Source organism: Megascapheus bottae, chromosome 5 (assembly GCF_031878675.1).
Source record: "Megascapheus bottae isolate mThoBot1 chromosome 5, mThoBot2.hap1, whole genome shotgun sequence".
In the NCBI taxonomy this organism is placed as follows: Eukaryota; Metazoa; Chordata; class Mammalia; order Rodentia; family Geomyidae; genus Megascapheus; species Megascapheus bottae.
In genome coordinates, this window is record NC_143513.1 from 45,186,514 (window position 1) to 45,213,547 (window position 27,034).

The 27,034-nt window shown below is 38.5% G+C and overlaps 2 pseudogenes; both read left to right on the top strand.

The window, feature by feature from the left end:
- The first annotated feature begins 13,203 nt into the window (after nt 1-13,203).
- LOC150063317 (U6 spliceosomal RNA) lies at nt 13,204-13,293 on the top strand (annotated as a pseudogene).
- A 657-nt stretch (nt 13,294-13,950) lies between these two features.
- On the top strand, nt 13,951-26,133 carry LOC150063318 (NADH dehydrogenase [ubiquinone] flavoprotein 2, mitochondrial pseudogene; annotated as a pseudogene).
- Nucleotides 26,134-27,034: the final 901 nt, after the last annotated feature.

Below are 27,034 nucleotides of genomic sequence, written 5' to 3' on the forward strand. Positions count from 1 at the left end.
TTGGACTTTCTCGAGGCTAGAGCTCTACCACTTGAGCCTCAGCACCACTTCCGGGTTTTTTCTATGTATGTGGTACCGAGGAATCGAACCCGGGTCTTCGTGCATGCTAGGCAAGCACTTTAACCACTAGGCCAAACTCCCGGCCCCAAGATTACAATACTTTTTATACATTTTTAGTAGGGGGAAGATTCCAGCAACAAATCAATACACCACGCGGGAGATTTCATACTATAATTCCATTAAATGATTGGTGCAACACAAAGCAGGAAAGGGTCATGACTAATCATTGGTCAGTCTAACTGGCTGTCATTTTAGGAAGATGGTTTTAGGCCAGATATGAGTGTAGGGGGATCTCCATGGTAACAGTCTTGTGATTGGTTGACATCTACCCTAGTTTGCTGGCCCTCACAAGTCCGACCTTGCAGGTACCAGATGGCTACTATCTCTAGCTCCCGGCTTGGAATGTGTATACTCCTTACTTCAGCATAGCTCAGTCTAGGAACCAAGGACAAATGGATGGTTGTAGATTAGCCACAAGGACAGCAGTTGCATTTCTCAGGGTATTAGCAAGCAGATATACAGAAGCAGAGAGGCAAGTTAAAATCATATGGAAAAATACAATATAAGAATATAAATGATGGTTAACATAGGTTTATAAAAATATATGTGTAAATGTTTTCTACGTGCCTCAGTAACAGCCCCAGGCAAAGGTATGGACTGTTTGAATATGATCTCAGTTTTGGTTCTGCAAACTTTGGATTTATAATGTAGGCAATGGGAGGACAATGAATAGTACTTCAACAATTGGTAGCAAAGATGCAGGAAGTGATGTCAGAAAAAAAGATGAATTGCTACTGGAAAAGATTTATGAATCCAAAATGAATTCATTTAGTTTTCTAGTCTATTGAGTCAAATACATTGAAAATACAGAAAAATCCCACAAAAATTAAAAAAAAAAACCCTTCCATGTATTTACTGAAGTTAAGGAAACAGGGCCTAGTTGTAGGAAGGAATCCACCCTCATTTGTAAAGATGTCTTTTGTCCTCTGCTTCCTTCACATGTATGAACATACACATATATACTCAGTTCTCATTCCACAAAGCTGCTGATCTCCTAGGAAAAATTATACTCTTTTGAAATAAGATAGTATCATGGGACTGATATATAATGACTTTTTTTTTTTTTTTGGTGGGCCATGAGACTTGAATTTGGCCTGGGCGTTGACACTGAGCTCTTCAGCTCAAAGCTACTGCCCTACCCTGGGCCTGGGTGTTGTCTCTGAGCATTTCAGCTCAAGGCTACTGCCCTACCCTTAAGCCAAGCCTCACTTCCCATTTTCTAGAGGTTAATTGGAGATAAGAGTCTCAGGTCCTTTTGTGTCTGGGCTAGCTTTGAAACTTGATCCTCAGATCTCAGTCTCCTGAGTAGCTAGGATTACAGGCGTGAGCCAATATTTCTTTTCTTTCTTTCTTTCTTTCTTTCTTTCTTTCTTTCTTTCTTTCTTCCTTCCTTCCTTCCTTCCTTCCTTCCTTTCTTTCTTTCTTTCTTTCTTTCTTTCTTTCTTTCTTTCTTTCTTTCTTTCTTTCTTTCTTTCTTTCTTTCTTTTTCCTGGGCCTGACCACTGTCCTTGTACTTTCTCAAGGCTAGAGCTCTACCACTTGAGCCTTGGGACCACTTCCGGGTTTTTTCTATGTATGTGGTACCGAGCAATCGAACTGGGGTCTTCATGCATTCTAGCCAAGCACTCTACCACTAGGCCAAACTCCCGGCTTGACAATATTTCTTTGGTGTTCAGTAATTGTTTGAAGTGACATTAAACACAGTACCGGGCAGAGGAAATATTTTCATTCCTCTCTACATTCTAATAGCATATTGCTATTCCTCAGTCTTAGAACGGAACTTAAGGAAAGGAAATCTAAAGGTACCCAAAAATTAAAAAAAAAAAAGTAGTTAGATGCTTGTTGGTTGATAATGCAGAAATCTCAAGTTGTAGGAAGATACAAATGATCCACTGATAAGCAAATAAGAGCTGTTATGAAGAAGATTAGTAACCCACATGGTTTGAGGAAGAAACCTGCCAAGTAAATTTAATTTCTTTGAGACACGGAAGAAGGAAATGCAACAGATATAATATATCTAGACTTCGGTAAAGCTTTTGATACCATTTCACATGACATTTCTTTTCAACAAGCTGGTAATTCATAGCTTGGATCACAGTGCTGTCAAGTGGCTTAAGAGTTGCAATCAAAGAGTAGCTATCAGTGACTTCTTGTCATCCTGAGAACATTTATCAAGTGGTGTCCATCCATAGGGGCTGCTTGTGGGCCAGTTATCTGGGGGATGATGGAAGTGAGAGTAAATCCAATAAATTTGCTGATAAGACCAACCTGAAGCAGCTGCTTACACCTGGCAAGATGGCAATAGCTTTTGATGACCTTGATTAAGTCAGGCTGGTAGAGTGAGACATGCTCAGAAGCCAAGACGCCAGGCCAAGACACAGTAGGGTAGATTTTCTACACAGGCAGGCTGATAACATGTCACAGTGAAATTTGGTAGTGTTTTATTTCTAATTTTTCTGAAGCACTATAATTAATTAGCAACTCTCCATGATGCCAAGTAGAAGTTTAGAGCTACTTTTGTTATACTAGTTTCCTAATTTACGAAATGGAGACCAAAGCCCTATCTCACAACACTCTTTGAAAATTTAAATAATCACTGGAAATTGCTTGACAGATATTGACTGCTGAATGTTAGTTCCTTTTCCCCTGTTTGTCTTCTTACTATTTTTCTTCTATTCCTGAGATTAGCACTGAGAAAGAAAAGTCCTGATAATAATACAGAAATTCAAAAAAAAAAAAAAAAGAGAAAAGGAAAGAACTCAGCCTGGGCACTGTCCCTAAGCTCTTCAGCTCAAAGCTATTACCCTACCCCTGGGTATAGCTCAAGGCTACCGCCCTACCCTAGGGCCAACCCCCATTTTCCATTTTTCTAGAGGTTAATTGGAGATAAGAGCCTCAGGTCCTTTTGTGCCTGGGCTGCCTTTGAACCTTGATCCTCAGATCTCAGCCTCCTGAGTAGCTATGATTACAGGTGTGAGCCAATGTGCCTGGCCTAGAAAAAGACAATTTTCTAAGAAATAAGTACATTGGCACTAAACCTTATACTACCTCTAGCATATAAAAATACAACTCCTTAATTCACAATATTTTAACCATCAATTAAAAGACCTTTGAAAGTTTGTTTCAAAATTATACTAGTTGTTGCAAGAGGACAGAGGATTATTGTTTCTTTTGTGTTGGATGAATCCTGTACATATGGTGATTACTCAGTGACTATATTTGTCCTGTGGGAATGGATTTAAAAAGTCAGCACTTGAACCAGGCAAAAGGGATTCAGGCCTGTAATCCTAACTACTCAGCAGGCTGAGAGCTGAGGATTGTGGCTTGAAGCAAACCCAAGTAGAAAAGTCTACAAGACTCTTATCTCCAATTAACTACTCAGAAAAAAGCCAGAAATGGCACTCTGACACAAGTGGTAGAGCAAAAGTTTAGAGTCAGTGTCCAGCTCACTCCTCTACATCAGCACTTGATAATCATTTTAGAGCAAATGTTCATAACCCTTTCCTAAACAAAGAAACAACAGGAACCAGTATGACATCTAGAACACAGATTGACACCTAAATCCCTCTCTATATCTAGACAGAGAAAGTCTGGAGAACCATAGATTGTACTCCTGTATGACTAGAACTAGACAAACCCCTCATAGTTGCAGCAGTAGAATAGCAGACTGAGTAATGAAAAAGCTGGTGTTCTTGGTTTGTTTCTTTCAAAAGCAAACTAAAAGACATTCTCAATTGTAAGTATTCTGTTTGACAATTGTAAGTATTCTATTTGAAGAAAGGAAAATAAAGAACTACAATCTGAAAATAAAATTTGGGCATATCAAAAGGGACAGTCCCCATACTGTTGTTGGGAATGTAAGTTTGGTCAAGCACTCTGGAAGAGCATGTTGCAGTTTCTCAAAAACAACAAAAAAACCCTAAACATAGAACTACCCTATGATCCAGGAGTTCTACTCCTGGGCCTTAATCCAATGGAACACAAAGACCACCAACACAACCATGTTCATTGTCGCATAACCAAGGCATGAAATTAACTCAGATGCCCTTCAATGGACAAATAATCTGTATAAGAACTCCAAATAGGGCTGGGAGTTTGGCCTAGTGGTTAAAGTGCTTGCCTAGCATGCATGAAGACCCGGGTTTGATTCCTCGGTACCACATATAGAAAAAAAAATCTGGAAGTGGTGCTGAGGCTCAAGTGGTAGAGCTCTAGCCTTGAGAAAGTCCAAGGACAGTGCTCAGGCCCTGAGCTCAAGCCCAGGACTGGCAAAAAAAAAAAAAAAAAAAAAAAAGAACTCCAAATAACAAAATAATAATACTAGAAATTTTTTTAAAAAGATAAAATGAAACAGAACCCTCCCAGGTTGCTCACTAGTTAACATCACCAATGTTCCACATTTTCTTTTTACTGTACTTAAAAATTCTAATCTGCAATTCCAAATTGAATTGTTGTCTACAGTTCCTCTCATCTGTCACACCAATGGATTCTAATTTGGCTTTTATTCCCCTTACCATACTAAAACTCCTATTAACAAGATGAAACCAGTGATTAAGTCTCAGTCTTTGTTTTGTTTAACCCAGCTGTACATTACTGTCATCATTATTTGAAAGTATTCCTTCTTGAGACCCGGAGGGTTATTCCTCTACCTCAGTGGCCTTTGTCTTTTTAGTGTTCTTGACTTTATGTTCCTTTTGTTGGAGATGTTCCAGGACTCTGTCCTCAGAGCCAGTTTTTCTGAAGTTCTAGATTCACTCTTCAGTTTCAGTATTTACCTTATGAGGGATTCCAGGAAGTATCATGAGTTTGCTTTATTTTATTTTTGAATTTTCATTTATTTATTTTTGATTCTGAGCCATCACTCTCATTCATTTATTTAACTTCCTTCTTGACATCCACTTTGATGTCAAAGTGACATCCAAAATGTTGATACAAGATCAGTTCCTTGATACTTTACTGTTCCCTGTTTGCTCCTTTACCAGATTTTTCCATCTCAATTCACTGAGTCCCTTTTCTCTAGTGGTTCATGTCTTAAAAACATGGAGTCATCTTTGACTTGTCTCTGTTTTTCAGTTTTGTTGGCTTTGAAATATGTCCAGCCATGGCACTGTTCTTGGACACTTTGCGCTCAAGACTAGCACCATGCCACTTGAGCCTCACTGGCTTTTTCTGTGTATATGACACTGAGGAATCGAATCCAGGGCTTGGTGCATACTAGGTAAGCACTCTACCACTAGGCTATTCTCCCAGTCCCTATGATTTTTTTTTCCAATAGCATTTTCTAATAGAATTTTTGCAATACTTACCTAGTCTCTCTCTGCACAAGTTTTCCTCTTTCTATCCCATAACCCTCCCCTCCACACACACCAGTCTTCACAGTCGCCTAAGGGAGGCTTCCAAAGCTTAAGTTAAAATATGTAAATCTTCTTCCTAAAACATGCCATTTACTTTCCAGCTCATCAAAAGCAAAATCCCGTTTTGTCTCTGATTCTTAAGGTCCTACACAGTCCAGTCATGAGTATTTCTCTTGTCTTCTCTCCCACCATTCTCCCACCCTCTGTTCTTTCCATTCACTGGGCTATTTTAGTTTTCCTTTAGCACACTTTAACACTTCTGTTCCAGACCCCTTGTCTCTTCTGATTTTGGTGCTCAGAACCTTTTTCACTCTAAACATGCATGGTTCTCTCACTCTCACTTCATTTACTTATTTGTTCTTTATGTGGAGGTACTTTTTAGTGGAGATTTACATTTAAATTGTTGGGCTTTGAGTGAAATAGATTTCCCTCAATGATAAGCTTCATTTAATCAATCAAACACCTTTAAAAAAAAGACTATTTCTCAGCAAGAAAGAATTCTACAGAAAATACTTTAGTGATCTACAAGGCTCACCATTCAGAAATGTTGTTTTTACAAAATGTAAAGGCAAATTCCCACTATACATAAGTACAAATTCATAGCCTTCATATGCACATACCCAGTGTGTATGTGTGTGTGTGTGTGTGTGTGTGTGTGTGTGTGTGTGTGTGTGTGTAGATTTGATACTATATAGATCTTAAATCCATTAGAATGTAAGCTCCATAAAAGCAGACATCTTTGTGGCTCATTCATTCACCACCTTATCCTCAGCAGTAGGAGAGTGTCTTGTACAGAATGTTCTTGCATTAATCATGTCTTCTGTAAGGAATTCCATGGAGTCCTTTAAAACTCAATCTACAGACCAAGCAGGGTGGTTTACTCCCAACCACTTGGGAGGCAAAGATCAGGACAATCAAGGTTTAAGGACAGGGTGGACAGAAAGTTAGAAAGACTGTCTCATCCAAAAGCTGGGCTAAGTGGTGCACCCCTACCATTCCAGAAAGCAAATCAGACTATGTTGACCTCAACAAAAAATATGCTATCTAAAGCAAGAAGTGCTGGGGGCATTATTTAAGTGGGAAAGCACCTGTCTATCAAATCCCCATACCACAACTACCACCAAAAAATAAATCAATTAATCTACAACATTCAAAAATCTCTGGAATAATGTAGAAAAATGTATTTGCACAATACATGTAAAAGTTGGGGTCAGGGAAAACAGAAATAGAAAGTGTGCGTATGTAGAGAGATTTATTTTAAGGCACTGACATACATGATTGTTCAGGCATGACAGGTCCAAAAGCTGCAGGGTAGACTGACAAGCTAGAGACTCAGGGAGGAAGCCATAGTTTGAATCCAAAGAAGATCTACTGTCAGAATTTTTTCTTTCCCAGGGATAGTCTGTTTTTTAAGTCTTCAATTGATTAAATAAAGCTTTAGTACATTATAGAAAGCAATCTACATTATTTAAAAGTCTATAAAGTTAACTGTTAACTTCCTCTAAAAAGTAACTTCACATAAGCTTTCAGAATATTGTTTGACCAAATATTTAGGCACTGGCCCATCCAAGTTGACACAGGCAGTAAGTTATCACATGTAATTTACTTCAAAATTATATTATTTTTATTTACTTGCTGTGCTTCTTCCTATTTATAAAGCTTGTGAGCATGCTAAGTTGAAGGAAAGAAGGTGATCAATAAATATTTGTACTAGTTTTCATGCAGGAGGCCAAGGAAATGCAATGAATAACAATCAAAATTACTCCATATTAAAGACCCTCCTTATATTGGGGACACTTTGCTAAATTCTTCAGCTAGATTTTTTATTTTCCATATATTTTTATTGTAATTAATAGAAGGGTTACATTACATTCACCACATAGAAGGCGCATTGGTTCACAAACAGTGGTACCCTTTCTCATGTCTTGGTCCCCATTTCCCTCCCCCCCCACTCATGTTGTTTTCCCCCCTTCCCTATCCTATTTCAAATAACCCATCAAGCATATATACAATATATCAGAAAACAAGGTAAAATACTGTAACAATATGAGATAACCAAGGGACAGCAAAAGAGATGAGAGATAACATAGTACATTAAGGACAACAATCACTCATTATATGGCTTTTGTTTCTATATCCTGGAGTCCTTTCATTTATCTTCAGCTATATTCTTTACTAAAACAGACCATGCTTTAATTATGATACCCATTAAACAAACTGAATTAAGTACAGAAGGTCTTCTAACATCAACACTTGTTATTTGAGGTAGTCTAATAGCATCTGTTATATTTGGCAATTGAATAGAACAAAAATGTTGTATATGGCTTTTCTGGGTTTGGAGGAAAGTTGTAGCCAAATCATAAGTACCATAATAAAGGACTTGTCATCACTTTAAACTGCCACCTTTAGCAAAATATTCTGATCAACGAGAGCTATATAGGTTTAAGATATGCAGAGTCTCATAGTAAGAGAAAATATAGGAAATATACACATGTATATACATGAATATATGGGCTATATGAATGCTATCTATCTATATCTATCTAGATGGACAGATGGATAGATATCTAGCAGCCATTTGCTTTTCTATTTTGTTGAAAATTGTGCTCTTAAATTGTGAGTTTTAACAGTGTAGTATTTTTAAATTAATTTGTAAAGAGTGGATGTTATGATACAGCACAATTTAAGATATGTTAAGATGTTAAGATACAAGGCATTTAATATGTCAGCATAGATTTGCAAGTCAGTAAATGCCTGACAATAAAGGAGTCGCGAAATAAAAATTTTGAAGTGTTCATAGTGGGACATCTAATGCCATGAACTGCATTTTCCCAGAACTTGGTTCTGGGTGACTTTTATCAAGGCAAAATGTCAAGCAACCTTTTAGTAGAATTCATATTAAATACTCTATATTAAGTAGCGATTCAACCAGAGCTGAGCTATCAAAATATGAGGTCAGGAAAATATCAACTATAAGCATCCAACGATCCTGTCAAATTGAGACCAGTAGCTCTAATTTTATATTTCTATTTTTTTTTCATTTGGATTCCAGATGTAATTCAGAAAGAGCTGAGGTCATCCGGCCTTTCAGATTAAAATAAAGTTGGCTTCAGTCTCTGTCATCTGTCCTGTGAGAAGTATAATACTCCCTGATATTTTCATAGTTTCCAGTGCTCATGTTCTTATGTTTATATTTGCACAGAATTCTCACTTCTTACTTTGTTTTTGTCTGATCCTCTACATTATTCAGTATAGAGAAAAAGTCCAATAGAATGGATGGAGGATGGAAGGATAGATGATAGATAGGTAGGTAGGTAGGTAGTAGGTAGATAGATAGATAGATAGATAGATAGATAGATAGATAGATAGATAGATGAAAGGCTTGTTTTTAGGGGACTGACATTATTGTGGAAGCTCTGGAGAACCAGAATAACTTTTCTTAGCCAAGTCCAAGGATCTCAAAACTAAAGACCTGAGGTGTGCTCTAGCCAATGTCTAAAGTCTAAGAACCTAAATCTTTGTAGGGTTGTTTTATCTAGGCCCTTTGCCAATTGGACTGTGAGTACTGATACCAGAGGAGAGTGGATCTTCCTCACTCAAGTCTGCTGGTTCAAATGCCAATCTATCTTCAGAGACATACAGAGAATGAATATTTTACTCACTGTTTGGGAATCCCTTACTGCAGACAAGGTGACACCTACAACTAACCATCACAGTCACAACACCTCTTTTCTGATTTTTACTTTTCTCTGCTGTGTACTGACCTTTATACATTTGAGAAAACAGTGCAGGTAAGGAATTTGTGTGTATTGCAGACTTTATGAAAGCTTTTGGGAAGCACAGTGGTTAACTCACAGCAAGGCAAACAAAAACACTGTTTGTGTTTAGCCACTGTCATGGCTCATTTTCCTTTTGTATTCCCATCTTAATCTTTCTCTGTTTATCTTATGCCCATGTTTCTATTCTTTCTCATTCAGATCACTTCCATCATATTGTAGATCACACCTGACTCAGGGATTCATCTTTCTCTGAAAGGGATCTTTACACCAAAGGCAGCAAGGCTACCAGCTGTTAAAATAGTTTTCTTATCTGTTATCTGAAAAGGTGACATTGGAAGTTCCAATTCCAAATCTCTTTCTCACCTCCACCCCATGCGGTGGTGTGTGTGTGTGTGTGTGTGTGTGTGTGTGTGTGTGTGTATGTTTCTACCTCTTTCAATGTGGATCTTTATATCTTTATATCAAAATATGAAAGGACTTCCTCCAGATTTTTGCAATTTCATCTTTTTCTCTGCACGATTAAGCATTCCCTTTCAAAGACTCAATGTTCTCTTTTAAATTCTACTATGAAAATTTTAAACCTGTTAAGATCATCATTGTGCAAACTCTTCATAATGAGAAGCAATTAGGATGTCTGAGTAGATATCCTTCTATTTCAAAAAATATGACCTATTCTACTGTCAAATGTTCTCTGCTTATATTATATAAATCACACTATATCCAGGAAACTAGAAAGCGCAATCCCAGTGTTGTATTAGAAACAGGAGAGGTATCAATGTATAAATTAAAGACCATCTCTCAGCAGATGACAGTACCTCAAATGGATCAAAAGACCTTGGTTTAATAGTTGCTTAAAATAACTTCTTTCTCATTGGAGCATAAAGTACATTTTAGGAAATGACTTGGTAGAATATTTGTATCCAGATGGCGCTATCAGCTCTCAGAAAAATGTGTTTCCTTTATTCTGGCAAAAATCCCTGTTAAGTTTTCCTGTGTGCCAAACACAGTTAAATTCTACTTCAAATTAGAGAATTTATTTAGTCCTCTACAGCTTCTCAGAGTGCAAATCTTCTCCATTTCATTTGTAAAAAATACTAAGATGTTATGAAGTTAACTCATGTAGTATCACAAGATATTGATACACTTGATTGTGTCCTAGAAGAATCTGGCAAGGAAAAGGTGGCATACTTGAATAGGATGATTGGGAGAATTCACTGAAAGAAACATTTATGGAAATGTAGGCAGGGATTAGTAGTGTCCAGAAAGGATGCTGAAATATACAAGGGCTAGAAACACTAGTGTTACTTGAGGGTCAATTAATGGCTCACTTTGCTGTGGGGGTTTTGTTTGTTTTTGTTTGAAGCTTCACCTCAGCACTAGTTTGTTTAGGGTTGTAATAAAACAATCAGAGGGAGGATAACCATTGAAGAATGTTTTCAGCATGAATAGCCTAACTCTTGGTTCTGTTGAATAGAAGTATGTATGTATGTATGTATGTATGTATGTATGTATGTATGTATGTATGTATTTTTGTGGGCCCAGGGACTGGATGCTGTTTCCAAGCCTCTTTGTGCTCAAGGCTAGTGCTCTACCATTCAAGTCACAGAGTCACTTCCGGCTTTGTCTGGTTCTTGGAGACAGGAATCTCTCAGACTTTTTTGCTTGGGCTGGCTTCCAACTGTGGTCTTGAGCTCTCAGCCTCCTGAGTAGCTAGGTTTACAAACAGGCGTAAGCCACCCGTGGGTCCCCCCGCCCTCCGCTTTTTTTTTTTTTTAACTCAGTCACAGAACCTTCACTTTCTAGTTCCATATTTTTTTAACGCCCAAATTATTATTCTGATTACATACAAATCCCATATCTGGGATTCCTGGTCAATCAGCATTCAGCATGAAGACTATAAAATGCTACTGTGTTCAAATATCTTGTGCCTCATAAGAACCTGTTATATAGCCGCACAGGATCTGTAAACTGAGTGAATTGCTTAAGCTCAAGCTACCTGTAATGAAAGGGTAAAAATAATTAGGAGGGGAGGCGTATAAGGAAAGCCCAAGTTATCCAGGTATTTACACATACTCTTGTCTTTGTGATACAGAAGAGAAGCCCTAATACATCCATTTGCATTGGGCAACAGCCACAGAACATTCTGGTGCTTTTGGCAAGAGCAAAATCTTCAAAGCACTATTCACTTCACAGAAGAAAGCTCATTTCCAGATCCTTCCTTCTGTTTTGTGAGTAGAGCCACCTCTAAGGAGGATGAGAATCTGCCTTTGTATTAAGCTTCCTTTGTTTTTTTTTTTTTTTCTTCAGACATGATTTCTGAGTTTGAAGTCCCAGGAATTTAGATGAAAAGGATTTTAGAGCTATGGGAAGGGGTCTCCATGTGAAAGTGTCTGCTTCCATCTCAGAATGCCCACATGCCGAGTGGCTGATTAGACCTCAGGCCAAAGAAAGAAAAGAGAATTGGCTATATCAAGATGGAGGGTTTCAGATTGTACCACAGTTGACACCTACTTATTATTTTTTTGTAGTCATTTTCCCAAAGCTAGAAGGAGAAATGCTGTCACCCCTAGGAGACACGGCAGCTGTCCCTGGAGGGTAGATGGCAGAAGCAGTCTGCAGAGGGATAGAAAAAGAAAACCTACAGATGACTGCTGTTTCTCTGTAGAAGACACACAGTATATTCATATTTCATTGCTTCCCCTTTTCAAAACCTTTTCATTGTAAGCATTCCCTTTGCAATTCTGGCAGGCAAACTGAAGAACAGTTCCTAGGAACTTGGGCTTTGCCACATCCTATAGCTGTGTCTTCTAATGACAGTTTGGTCATCGTCTTCCTATACCTGTTTGTACACAGCAATGCTGTCAATGATCTCACGCTTTAGACACGTATACTTTTTTATTGCACTTAATATCTAATCTTTAAAAAAAAGGGAGGGGGTCCTGACACTTAAAAACTCCAATTTCTGCCAAAGGTACAATGCTTTCTTTGTTTTGTTCTCACTATGGTTGTTCGAACACAGAGTACAGAGCACATTCCCAGACTTGTAAGAAACAAGAAAAAAAAACACACAAATTTATTCAGTGTACCATTGACATATCAGTTAGCATGTTTTTGCCTGCAAGCTTCAGAGTATGGAGAGTAGTTTAAAGAACCTGAGGCAGTCATGATCTCTCCTGCCAGAAAACCTGGGAGCTTGACTCCAGGTTGGTTGAGAGGCTGGCTTGGGTCTCCAAGTGCTTCCACCTTCTGCTCTGCCATCCTTCACATATTTGCTTTCCAAAAGCTCTAGGCAGCACATCCTTTCACAATCAAGTCCCTCTTCTGCATGTCTTCCCTCCCCCATGCCCCGTCTCTAGACCAACCACAGATGAAGTAGCTGAGATGACCTTGTTTGGTTTCTCAATTCATTCTGGATCTGAGCACAATTTTGTGGAACATTTCATCCTCCACAGAGTGCTATAATATAGACGAGAGAGAGAGAGAGAGAGAGAGAGAGAGAGAGAGAGAGAGAGAGAGAGAGAGAGAGAGAGAGAGAGAGAGAGAGAGATTGTTGTGTAGACAATCTGCCAATCTACAATGGTTTCTGTGTCACAAGGAGAGATTTTTCTTCTGTATTAGGAAACTGGTAGAATGATAGTTAGAAAATATCAGGTGTCAGAGAGATTCTGATTCTAGATGGACTTCAGGTGCTTGTAATTTTATTTTTCTCCTGTGCTAAGGATCAAACTTGTGGTCTCACATATGGGAGACAGGAGAGTGGGGTGTGTGGGGGGGGGTGATGGTGGTGGTAGGGGTCAAATGCTTTATCACTGAGCTGCATTCCCAGACCAAAAGTCTGTATTTTAACAAGCCCTGAAATAATTGGGATCTGCTTTATTTGCCAACCACAGTTTGAGACACTGCCCAAGAGAAATGACAATGGGCACATCACAGGGGAAAAAGAAAACCCAGCACAAGTACTCAAATTGGAACACAAGAGAAGATTAGCATGGATCCTATGCAAGGATGAATGTGAATTCATAAAGCAGTCTCTTATTATTTTTATTGGTCCTGGGGATTGAACTCAGAGCCTGGGCACTGTCCCTGAGCCTTTTTGCTAAAGATTAGTGCTCTACCACTTTAAGCCACAGTGCCATTAATTGGAGATAAGAGTCTCAAAGACTTTCCTGCTCAGGCTGGCATCGAACTATAATTCTCAGATCCTTTTTAATTGGACAAAGATGGGTCACTAAAGACAGGCAAGACCCCTGCCACCTAGGAAAAACATACACCAGAGGAGAATCTAAAACAAAATCCCACATATTTGCCTTGCCAAAACTTGCTATTCCTTGAGATTCTAAGATCTTTTTTCCCCTTTGTTTTATGTCTCTAAAAATGTATCTTTGCTTATGATGGTGCAAAGCATGAATCCAAAACCACCCCCTAGAGCTACCAGTACCCAGTTTCTCCCATATATCCTGGAAGTACACATGTTAATGCGCTGCTGTTGTTTTTCTTGTGTCAATCTGGGTTTATTTTGTTTTTTTTTTCCCCCTACAAGGATCTGTCCCAACTACAAACACAAAGAATTGAGAGAAAATGATTTTTCCTCCCCTGCAGTGACAAGGCCTAGAGGCAAGAAATATCTTGTCTCCAGTGAACTGCAAAGAGTGTAAATGGAGGCTAACACAGGAGGAAAAGCTGGAGGGTGAAGGAGCATGGGGGTGGAATGGAAAAGGTAAACACTGGCCAGATGACAGGAATCCTAGAATATTAAGCAGTTTAGACTAATTTTGTGGGCAGTAGATAAGAATATAGGACATATCAATTTATAAATACCTAGAACATTGTGAAGTCAAAAGTAGATAAAATTCCAAGAATTTTTTTAGTGAAAATTCCCACAAAGATAAAGTAAAACTCCTCACAAGTGGTATTTTAAGTGGTTATTAAGTGAATGAGAAAATATATATAGTTATTTGTCCTATGGCTTATAAGGTTGCCATGAAACTGTCTCTCAATTGTAGCTGGTGACAATGTCAACCAGAACATCGCCTTTGGAAAACAACGTGAATATTTCCATAGGATACTTTAAAAGATGCCTTTATTCATTGATCGATTTCTGTAGTTTAAGAAAACAGTTTGAAACATGCAAAAGGCCATATGTCTGAAGCTGTTCACCACATAATTATATTATAAAACAATTATATTGAAAGCTGTCTGCTAAACAACAGGAAGAAATAGTTGCAATGTTGCAATATTTATAGAGATGTGATAGACAAGCTATTAATCATGTGGCAAAATCAGACACATGTACACTGAGTGATATTTTATAACATAACCTAATTAAGTCTTCAGAATATCTATGGCCAGAAATACTGAAGCAAGAGGACTGTGACTTCCGGGCAAGTTTGGATGCCAGAGCAGAATGCCTCAAATATCAAAAGAACATACAGACACACATGCCCATACATGAAAAAGGAAAGAGAATTGTTCACAATGAAGGAGGCTAAAGAGATGTTATGATTAGATATAATATATAATCCTGGATTGGATCTTTGAAAGAGAAAATGTTATTAAAAATGTTACTTAGGGACTAGGAATGTGGCTTAGTGGTAGAGTGCTTGCCTAGTGTTGATGAAGCCCTGGGTTTTTAAATTCCTCAGTACCTCAGAAACAGAAAAAAGCTGGAAATGGTGTTGTGACTCAAGTGACAAAGTGCTAGCCTTGAGGAAGAGAAGGTCAAGAACAGTGCCCAGGGATTGAGTTCAAATCCCAGGATGGAAAATACTTGAGGAAACTGGGATATAAAAATATACACTGAAGTATTTAGTGATAAGGGAATATGAAACTCACTGTCAGGAAAAGCATTATACACAGATGGAGAATGATAATGATAACTATACCAGAAGACACACACCAAGAGAATGAGAGAGAATAAAATATATCCAAAGTGCATTAGCAATAATGGTATTAAAGTTGGGAGATTATGTGCACTTGCCATTTTTCTCCTTTTATTAAATTTTCTGAAGGCAGTTACAATACTTCACTTAGCTGTTTTTATTTTGGAGGGCAAATGTTTTGCATGAGAGCATGATCTGCATCAGCTACACATTTAGCATGATACCTCATCTTCATAATAGAATCATGGGCTACAAGCAGAATGATCATTCTATCTTTATCTTTTGAAGGACAACAACCACAAATTCAAAACAACCAAAAATTCACTATCCAAAAATTCATGATATAAATAAATAAAGAACATTTTGATCAACTGAGGACAAAATGAATCACATTGCAAATTATCCACATAATATGAGGTAGAGAAAGTTCCCCCAATTTATTTAACTTTAATCATTTATCTTAACAAAATCTATTTTAAACTATAAAACAAACAAACAAGCAAACAAAAAGCCAGCCGGGCATGGTGGCTCAAGCCTATAATCCTAGCTACACAGGATGCTGAGGTCTAAGGATCACGGTTCAAAGCCAGCCCGGGCACTAAAAAGTCTGTGAGACTCTTATCTCCAAATTAACCTCTAGAAAAGTGGAAGTAGCACTGAGGCTCAAGGGGAAGGGTAGTAGCCTTGAGTTGAAGATCTCAGGGACAATGCCTAGGCCCACAACCAACCAGAAAAAAAAAAAAAAAAGCGCCTCCTAGTTTTAGTCATTTACTAGAAATGACTAGAAATAGAGCTAAGTAACTTAACATTCTCAGGAGTTTCCACTTGAAAACGAAATTAGGAGCCAGATGTATCCAAATGTCCAGAAACAAGGCCATACTAAAGGTACTAGAACAACAATGTTCATTGCAGCACTATTTATCATTGCTAAGTTATGGAAACAACCTAGATGCCCCTAAGTAGATGAATGGATCAAGAAGATGTGGTATATATACACAATGAAATCTTATGTTGCCATCAAAAAGAATGACTTTGCTCCATTCATAAGGAAATGAAAAGACTTGGAAAAAAATCATATTAAGTGAAATAAGCCAGACCCAAAGGAACATACACTCCATGGTTTCCCTCATTTGTAATAATTTGTACACACCTAGGATTCTCCCAGCAGAGGATCATAATAGCTCAAAACCTAGGTACATAAGGTAGTATAGGATGAGACTAAATGAAATGAACTCTAGGATATGGAAATAAGAAGTTTATCTTGTATGATTGTTATTCTTAATGTACTATGTTAATTCTTTTCTCTTTTTTCCCTTATGATTAATCTCATGTGTTACCTGGTGTATTGTATATACATTTACCTACTACCTGATGAATGCAACTGTAACCCCTCTATTCATTACTCCCACAATAAAATTTTAAAAAAATTATTAGTAGCCAGGTGCAAGTGGCTCGCCTTTCTAATCTTATGTATTTAGGAGGCGGAGATATGAGGATCTTGATTCTTATCTCCAATGATTCATTTAACACTGAAAGTGGAGGTGTAGCTCAAGTGGTAAGGCAATAATCATGATTGATAAAGCTAACATAGATCTTGAGGCCCAGGATGGGAATTTGGACTAGTGGTAGAGTGCTTGCCTAGCATGCACGAAGACCGGCCCAGGACTGGCAAAAAAAAAAAAAAAAAAAAAAGATCCGAGGCCCTGTGTTCAAGCCCCAGTAGTGACACAAAAAGGGAGGAGGGGCTAGACACCAGTAGCTTATGCTTGGAATCCTACCGACTCAGGAGGCTGACATCTGAGGATGGAGGTTGAAAGTCAGCCCAGGTAGAAAAGTCTGAGACTTATCTCTAATTAACCACCAGAAATGGCTTTGTGAGTCAAAGTGGTAGAGCTCTAGACTTGAGTAAGAAAGCTCAGGGATAGCATGCAGAGTCTGAGTTCAAGTCCTATGACAGAGGAGGAAAAGGAGGAGACAAACTTATAGATAGATAATAGATCAAAGTTACTCTAGGCTTGGATATATGTAGCTCAGTTGCAGAGCATAGTCTAGACCCTGGGTTCAATCTCCAGCATTAAAAGGTATAGACAAATAGTCAGGAAGGTTGATTATAACCTAGTATCATGACATGCACCTATAATCCTAGCTGTGTGGAAGGCTGAAGCAAAAGAATGTCCTAAACAAAGAAGTTAGGTTCATACTGGACAACATTGTGAGATATCAGTACCTTAAATAGAAGAAAATATTCATTACTTAACCATTTATATAAAAAAAATTCTGACCTTGGCCTTAATGCCAACTTGATAACAACATGTTTTGAAAAATTTTGTTCATTTCTATAACAGGTAGAATAATGTTTAAGCTAAAGTCATACATCCCCTTCAGAATATTTGTTATATATGTGCAGATCCTTTTTTCTTATTGTCTCTTTAAATCAACTTAACATTTTCTTAAACAAATGTAATTTATAAAGAAGCCCTAAATCACTACCACAAATTGAAAAACATTATTACTTGCCATGAATAAAAGATACCACATAAATAAATATAAATGAAAACTAAGTTGTTCGCAAATTCTTGCTGGTTATTATTATTCCCTAAGTTCTTTATTAAGAAGAGATATTTTTAAATGCTTAAGACTAGAACCAAACTGAATTTTTTTTATCTTGGTATCAGCATGAGGATTTTAATAAAACAGAAAAGGAAATGGCTTTCTTGGGATTCAACATGTAGTCACTCCAGTTCTATGGGACCACTTAGTGCTATAAGGACTGTAGTTTTAAACTTCACCTACCTCCATTCCACACAATTAATATTGCATACCTTTGCCCTTCAGATGCATGTAGAAAAAAATCTGCCTTATCAAAAGATTTATCTAGGGGACAAGAATGAAAAATGAAATGTCTTTCTTCACTAAGTGCTAGCCTAGGTAACATCTTTGGGCTAGTCCCAGATGCTGCTGTTTTTGCAGTATTTCTGCAAGCTGTATTTATAGCACATATTTCTTGACCCATTGGCCTTTAAGTTACTATAGCGTCTGCCTTCTGTTTTCAGATCTAAGATCATTCCCCTCTGCTATACTTCTGTGTCTCAACACAGACTCCTGGGATCCAAGCTTAGAATGTCATCATGGAAGTGGCCAGCAAAATACAAGATGGACATTAGTGCCAGGGACAATACCCCAGCAGGAATACCTATTACCTGTAAGCTGAAAACAAGTTCAGCCCAGCAGGTCCTCCCTACCTCTAGCCAATGTTTCAAGCCAACAGCAGTCTTTCCAACATGACAAAGATAGGAACTATAAAAGACAAAATGGGGAATTAGAAAACATCAGATACTGAGTTCAAGATTCACTTGGGGACAAAAAAGAAAAGACAAAATGGCCTGTGCAAATACCTTCTGAGTTTGTGCAACGTTGGTGGTCCTATCACCATGGGCATTCTCCTGCAGGAAAGGCTGAGCACCTCATTGGACTCCTGGGAAGCTCCATAGTAGCTCCCAGAGAGACATTCATCAGGACTGGGTGAACAATGACCAGCAGCACTTGAAACGCTTGCAAGAGTTTGGTCCTCAGGGATGATTGTTTAGAGTTTGGGCTGTCTTTTCTGTCTTGGTTTATTGCTGGAGATGGGTTCAAACTCCTGGGTTCAATCAATCTTTCCTCTTAAGACTCTTAAGTTACCGGGATCACAGGTGCATGACCCTAGCTGAGAGAGAGAGACAGAGTCAGAGAGACAGAGACAGAGAGACAGAGAGAGACAGAGACACAGAGAGAGAGAGAGCGACAGAGACAGAGACACAGAAGGAGACTGAGAGACAGAAGGAGACTGAGAGACAGAAAGAGACAGAGGCAGAGGCACAGAAAGACACAGAAGGAGATCGAGAGAGAGAGAGAGAGAGAGAGAGAGAGAGAGAGAGAGAGAGAGAGAGAGAGAGAGAGAGAGAGAGAGAGTGCATGTTTGGCAGTTTGAACTCAGTGTTTGTCCTCTGTTCTTCAGTTTTTTCATTCAATGATAGTGTTCTACCACTTGAACCATACCTCCATGTCTGGCACTTTTGGTGATTAATTGGAGATAAGAGTCTCATGGACGTTTTTGTCTGGCCTGGTTTCAAACCTCAGTCCTCAGATTTCAGCCTCTGGAGTAGCTAAGGTCTACAGGAATGAGCCACAGGCACCCAGCTGTCACAGTAATTTTAAATAGCTCCTCCAGTGGGTAGGCGGTACAGTCAGAGTTGACAACTAAGAAAGCATTACAGGGGGCTGGCAGTTTCTATCATTGGAGCTTCAAGGGCTGGGGTAAGACTGGAGCGGTCGATTTGTCAGAGTGGTGCTATATCCTGACTGTACCATCTTTGCTGTCACTATACCAGGAAACAGGCAGCCTTCACTAATAATTTATAAGATAATGTTTTAAAGAAATAAAAAAAAAACATATAGCTAGTGGTGCAGTCTAGCCTTGAGCAAAAGAAGCTCAGGGACAGTGTCCGAGCCCTGAACTCAAGCCCCAGGACTGACACACACAACACACACACACACACACAAATCCCACATGCATTTTAATCTAGTATAACAGAGAAGATAACTATTTGCCAAATAATTTTCTCTCTCCATATCTCATGGGCTGGGGTTCAGTGACAGAATCAATCAGCCAGTTTCTTCTTTTCTGCATTTCTCCATTTTCCTGTTGTCTTTACACTGAAGATATATTTCCACATTTGAAAGATGGGATGAGAGCCTCTAACCCTAGCTACTCAGGGGGCTGAGGGTGAGGAGTGAACTACACACGAGGCTGAAGCCAACCCATGCAGTTAAGTCCACAAGACTCTTGTCTTCAATTAAGCATCGAAAGTGCTGGAAGTGGAGGTGTGACTTAAATGGTCAAGTGGTAAGCTCTATCCTTGAGCACAAAAGCTTAGGGACAGCACCTCAGGACCAGCACCAAATAAAACAAAATAAAATGAATTATATAAATAAGATGGGATGAGATCTTTACATGTCTAGAAATGAACACCTCTTTAATTGTGTACTGTGTGATCATTTCTCATTTTCATCTGGTTAGTGACATAAAATTTCAAGCTGTTACTAAAATAATATTTATGAATAGAATAAATAGCACATTGAATTTGAATTGACTTCAAAATATTATTGTAATAATGCTCCAATCACTAACTAAAAGATGAAAATACCTTTTCATATTCGGCAAGAGAGCAGCTTAATTGATAGGAAAAGTCACCCCATCTTCCTTCAAGCAAGCAGAAGCATCATGGTATCATTTGTAATTCTGGCAGAATCAGCACATCTTCTCCACCCACAGGTTAAAGCTTTATGTGCTGATTCACAGAGACAGGAAAAAATGTCATTCCAACCACCATCTCAGCATAAGGAGGACTCGTGGGTATAAAGCTAGTTCTCTCTCTTGCTGGGGTATTGCAAAGTTTAATTAATGTTTGCAAAACACTTGAAGGACTTATATGGAAATTACTATGTAATTGCAAAAGATTACTGTGGGGGAAAATGCTACTAAAATTTACTAGGAAAGGAGGAGAAAGTAATTGGTAAATCTTATGCTGTACTTTGAAAATTACATCAGACAGAAGTAAATTGAGTTTGTGAGGACCAAAGGAAAAGGGAGTTATCTTAAGTAGAGTGGTCTATAAATTCAAGGTATTATTAAGTTTCCTGGCTCAGTTTAATTTTGTTTAAATTCATAATAATGGAACAAACATAACCAACTAGATTAAAGCCATTTGTTATAGAGATTAAAATCTGCTCTTCATTTGATATCTGTCTAGGAAAAGCCCTAGTGGATCAGGAGCATTCGTTTTCTCTGAAGTTCAACCAGAAAACACATCTTGGCCACCATGATGGTAATTGGATTTACTTGAAGTTCTTTTTATACAGAACTAGTCCAAATTACCTGTGCTGGATTACTTCCACAATATCAGTTATGTTTTGCATTTTATTCATTTTGTGTGCCTCTAGATCCGAACATCCGAATGGAGCTTGTTTATCTGATCTCATAATTTCATAGAAATGTAAATGTAGTCATATTTTACCCCTTGCACATCTTCTGGTACAATGTAAAATTTATTTACTTCATTTCAAGGCTAATGGGTTAAGAAGAATTATTATTCCAACTACTCCATTGAAGCCAATGTTTTCAAACCCTGATTTAGAATATAGGATGTAGCTACTGGTGGGTAAGAGCTTGACTGCCCAAGAATGCACAGTTCAACTCAGGGGTGAGTTTATAGTTTCTCCTTCACACCCAACCTGGAATCACAGAAACCAGATCTTGCCTAGGCAGTGGTACAACAATCAGACTATGGGGCGAGAACACTGGGTTGCTACAGAAAGGCAAGGTTAGCAATGATATTCCAGGAAAGCTGTTCATTCTGGGCATTCCCAATATTTCATCAGGGCTGGGGCCTGGTGTGACATCTAAGGAATTGGCAAGAGGAGAACAAAGAGACAAGGTTCTCCAAGAACATAATCAGACATTAATGTTAATATTGTTGGGAATTAATAGTGTCAAGCAGGTTCAAGTCTCAGGAAAAATGAGAGGAACTAGACAGACACCTCCCTTGTCATCAAATTAAGACGGATGGTCAGCCTGGGATGCAGAGAACCCAAGAAGATATGGAAAGACAAAATTAAGGTCAGGGGCATGAGAGGTGCCAGAGAAATTCTTCACACAGGAGCAAGCAGTAGTGGCTGATACCATTACTCTTCAGTGCTCTTCTGATCAGGGTGCATGTCTGAGTACCTGAATACCTTCAGTATCTTGTCTAACTTCCTTGATATAAACAGGGAAAAAAAACTCAGAATGTTGAACTGGGAATTCTGTGCCAAGGAAAGCAGCAATGTTAGAAGAAACATTCCCACTTTTGTGATTTTTTTTCATATTTCTTTTCCAGGTAGGACCCTGAGTAGAGGATCATGATTCCTTAGTGACTCACTTGACTTATACACCCTTGGGGTGGGAGGGAGAGGCGGGGAAAGATAGCTGGAGAAAACGAGAGAGGGAGTCATAATGTTCGGCAAGAATTATACTCATTTCTTGGAAAGATTTGGAAAAAAATCATATTAAGTGAAGTAAGCCAGATCCAAAGAAACATAGACTCAATGATTTCCCTCATTTGTAACAATTAGTATATGTTTAGGATTCTCCTACCAGAAGATCATAATCGTTCAAAAGCTATGTACATATGTCCATATAGGATGAGGCTAAGCTAAATGAATTCCAAGATATGGAAACAAGAGGTTTATCTTTGTCATTATTGCTCTCAATGTACTATGTGAAGCTATTTCTTTTTTTCTTTCCCATTAAGGTTTATCTCATGTTGTTACTGTTTCTCACTTTGGTACTTGGTATATTGTATATATGTTTATTTGTGTATTTGAAAAAAGGAAGGCAAGGGAAAAACAAGATGAGTGGGAGGGGTGGGAAGAGGGAAAATGGGAGAAAAACATGAGAAAGGGTAACAATATTCAAGAAGTAATGTACCTACTACCTGATGGTTGTAACTGCAACACCTCTGTACACTACCTCAACACTAAAATAAAGCTGAAAAATTAAAAAGAATTATACTCATTTCCTTATTTATATAACTGTAAACCCTCTGTGCATCATCTTTACAACAACTATGATGATGATGATGAAAAATAAAGTGTTTTCTCCATGAAAAATCTCCATTAGAAAATGTTCACCCCATGGAAATAGCCTGAATAGAACCATCTCCTTAACTTACTAATCATTTTGTACTATGTAAGATTGAAGTCCTTCACACATAGCACTTCATGGTCTGAGACTTACATCTTCAGACCCCTTGTTGGGCCTTCTCCAACAAACTGTATCCCCAGCCTTTCAGTCTATCTACAATTTACCACTAGTGAATGTTAAATGATGTGATATCTTTTTTTGTACATAGTATGTATGTAGAGTATAGTATGTATAGTAAATAAATATATAAACCAGTAACAGTCATTAATTACTATGAATGAGTCTTATGCACTATGTAGTTATATATACTATCTTTTCATATGACTTGCCACGAACATCACCACATACAAGAATAATCCCTTGCTCTGCTGTGTTACAGCCATTATGGACATTCCTAGGTGACAGGAATCTTCCATTCCTTCCAAGTTTGATGGACTTCTGTGGCATATAAAACAGGTATTTGCAACAATAGTTGCTATTGACCAGCTATCACCCTGTGATGCATGACTGGTGCCATTCTCTTTGAGTCTTTGGACATTCATTTGTGAATGTCCAAATAATGTGATTAATAAATTATTTATTTAATAACAGGATGAAATAAATTGGTTACTGGGTACCAGCAGGAGGAGAGAGGGCTACAAAATGAGGTAAAGCCGGGCTTGCTGGCTCACACCGGTAATCCTAGCTACTCAGGAGTCTGAGGTCTGAGAATCAGATCTCAAAGCCAGCCCAGGGACTAAAGCCCATGAGACTCCAATCTCCAATTAACCACTAGAAAGTGGTAAGTGGAGAAGTCTTGAGCCGAAGAGGTCAGAGACAGAAGCAGGCCCAGAGTTCAAGCCCCATGACCCTCTCCCCTCAAAAAATAATGAGGGTGAATGAGGAAAAAACAGGGTCAGCGTAGATTATTTGTATATATGGAAACAGAACAATGAAATCTATTGAAATTAAGAAGGGGGAGAGCAATTGAGGGGGCAGGCTGATCAGAAAACCATGTATGTTCTATATGTCTACTCTTCTAATATGAGTTATAGAAACCAGATTCTTCTGCAAGGCAGGTTGTGTGTGTGTGTGTGTGTGTGTGTGTGTGTGTGTGTGTGAATATCACAATGAAACCCCCCTATACAGCTAATGTATGCTGATAAAAATAAAAATACATTAATTTGTTATAATTTTCTTATATGAATCTGTTTTATTACATAAATGTTTAGACATGACACTTGTAATGATTAGGAAAAAATTATCTTTTTGCCCCTATACTAAGTTGTAAGACTTCCCCCAGTTAACTTTAAAACTGAAAAACAAAAACAAGAACCCACAACAACAAAAAACAATGGTAGTCAGAGCAACATTAAAGCTAGGGAATAAATAGTCTTTGTTGAAAAAAATTCTGCATGTTTAACACCTACAAAGAGTAGTCCTCCTATTGTAAGACCCACCCTTGTGCTGTTTACATGAAAATGAGCCTTGCTGCTGCTCTTGGTTGACTGATAACATCCTTTAGAGTTTGGAAGCACTAATTAAATGTCAAAGGGACCAGATTGCAAAGAGTGAATTGTCTTCTAATTAAAAGGGGAAAGCTGAAAGTGATTGGCTTAAGTGGTCTGCTAATTGTTTAGAGCCACCACAGTGAATCTTTACAGTCACTCATTTCTTTCCTTTCCTTTTTTTTTTTGGTAGTGATAATACTAGGAAGTGAACCCAGCGACTCATATTTTCAAAGCATTTCTGCTATTTGAGTCACAACCCCAGCTCCTTTCAATTACTTTTGAAGTCCAAACTGGCTGAGGGCTTCAGTGCTCCCACTTGTGCTCCCTCAAGTCCATGAGAATGACAGACAGGCTCAGCCATGGTGCTTCCTCTAAAGCTGGTATAACAGGCATGTGCCACTCCTCTCAACCATGAGACCGAGTCTGGCAAACTTCCTTTTCTTTTGTAAACACCCCAAACTTTTCAATCATTACCACACTTTTATAATTCCTGCTTTATCTATGTAGCACTGATATTTTTGTGGCTCATGTTTTATTTTATTGATGCACACAAAAAACAAATCTTACACAAATCTTACTTTAGCCAGTAAACACTATTACTTTGTCATAAACTGACTCTATCTTAAAAGGAGAAGAGCTGAATGCATGGCAGAACACCTGTATAGTGATAGAGAGGCCCTGAGCTCACCCCCTAGTACCACCACCACCACCAACAAACAAATACCTAGCTAAGCTCCATTGGCTCAAGTCTGTAATTCTACCTACTTGGGAGTTGGGAATCTAGGTTCAAGACCAGCCCAGAAGTTAATAAGAAAAAAATGCAAGACTCCATCTCAATCAATGGCCTGCTATTTTTCCTAGCTACAGAGGAGGTACTAATGGTTGTATATCTCTCATCCCCAACAGTACAGAGGAGCACAAACCAGCCCCAGCAGAAAACAAAGTGAAATCTTCCCTTGAAAATAACCAAGGTAAAAAAAAAAAAAGTAGCAGTGCACTAGCCTTGCAAGTGTGAAGCCTTGACTTCAATCTGTACTACCACTAAAGAAGCCATGTTCCTCTCCCTGGCATTTCAGGCCAGAGCGGCCAGCCTCATTACCCAGTGAGTAAGACAAATAAGGAATTTGCCTAAGTCATCTGTACAAAATGGTGCTGGAAGAGCCTTATTTGTGCACAGAGATACTCCTGAGAATAACCCAGATACTCCATTTGATTTCACACCAGTAAACTATAAGAGAATAGAAGCGATTGTGAAAAACTATCCAGAAGGACACAAAGCAGCAGCTGTACTTCCAGTCCTGGATTTAGTCCAAAGGTAGAATGGGTGGTTGCCCATCTCTGCTATGAACAAGGTTGCAGAAGTTTTACAAGTACCTCCAATGAGAGAATATGAAGTTGCAACTTTTTATACAATGTATAATTGAAAGCTGGTTGGAAAATACCACATTCAAGTCTGTACCACCACACCTTGCATGCTTTGTGACTCTGATAGTATACTGGATGCCATTCAGAAAACGCTTGGAATAAAGATTGGGGAGCCAACACCTGAGAAACTTCACTCTTCCAGAGGTGGAATGTTTAGGGGCTTGAGTAAATGCACCAATAATTCAAGTAAATGACAACTATTATGAGGATCTGACACCTAAAGATACTGAAGACATTGCTGATGACCTTAAAGCAGGAAAACTCCCAAAACCTGGGCCCAGGAGTGGACATTTCTGTTGAGAGCCAGCTGGAGGTGTTACATTTTTGACGGAATCACCTAAAAGCTCTGGATTTGGTGTTTAAGCAGGTTTATATTAAATTCTAAATATGTCACTGGGGAAATAAAGCATGAAGCTCCTATTTAAAAAAAAAAAGAATTAATTCTTGGCCACTCTCACATTAAGGAAAACAGCTACATCCTTACAGAACAGAGGAATCTTTTTTAAAGGGCTTCTCCTGGGGCCATGTCTGCCGCTAGGACCTTCTTCCCCCTTGATTGTCGGCTTTGTATAAGTTCAACGGTGGTGTTTGAAAGTATAATTTGGGACTTACTTGAGGCAGAATAGAAATATGTGGAGACAGGGAAATGATTATGATTATGATTATGATTGTGATTATTATTATTACCAGACCTGGGGATTCAACTTAGGACCTGAGCACTATTCTTGGGCTTTCTCAAGCTAGAGCTCTGCCACTTGATCCAAGCACCACTTCCGGTTTTTTGTATGTATGTGGCTCCAAGGAATTAAACTGGGGTCTTAGTGAATGCTAGACAAGCACTTTACTACTAGGCCAAACTCCCAGTCCAATTATATTATTTTAAAACATTTATCAGAAGGGTCAGATTCAGTAAGGAAAGTACAAAAAAGAGCAGCTGCCTCCAGCCCCTCACTGCCAAATCTTCTATTTAATATGAAGTCCAAAGATTAGGAGATATGAGAAGGCCTGTATAAATCTGCCTTCTCTTTTGAAATGGTAAACATCTGGCAACTCTTCTTGAATGGGTAGAAATAGAAAGAATGGAAAAAGAAGTCCTGAAGGTTACGTGGTGTTTTGGTGGACCTCATCCTGCTCAGTAACATAGGGAGAGAGATTCAAGTCACTCAGCCCACCATGGTGATTACTCTAAACCTGCTGGAGTTTTTGCAGTAGTCACATCAGGCTAAGAATCATGGTAGTGCTGACTTGAAATTTCAACTTGCTA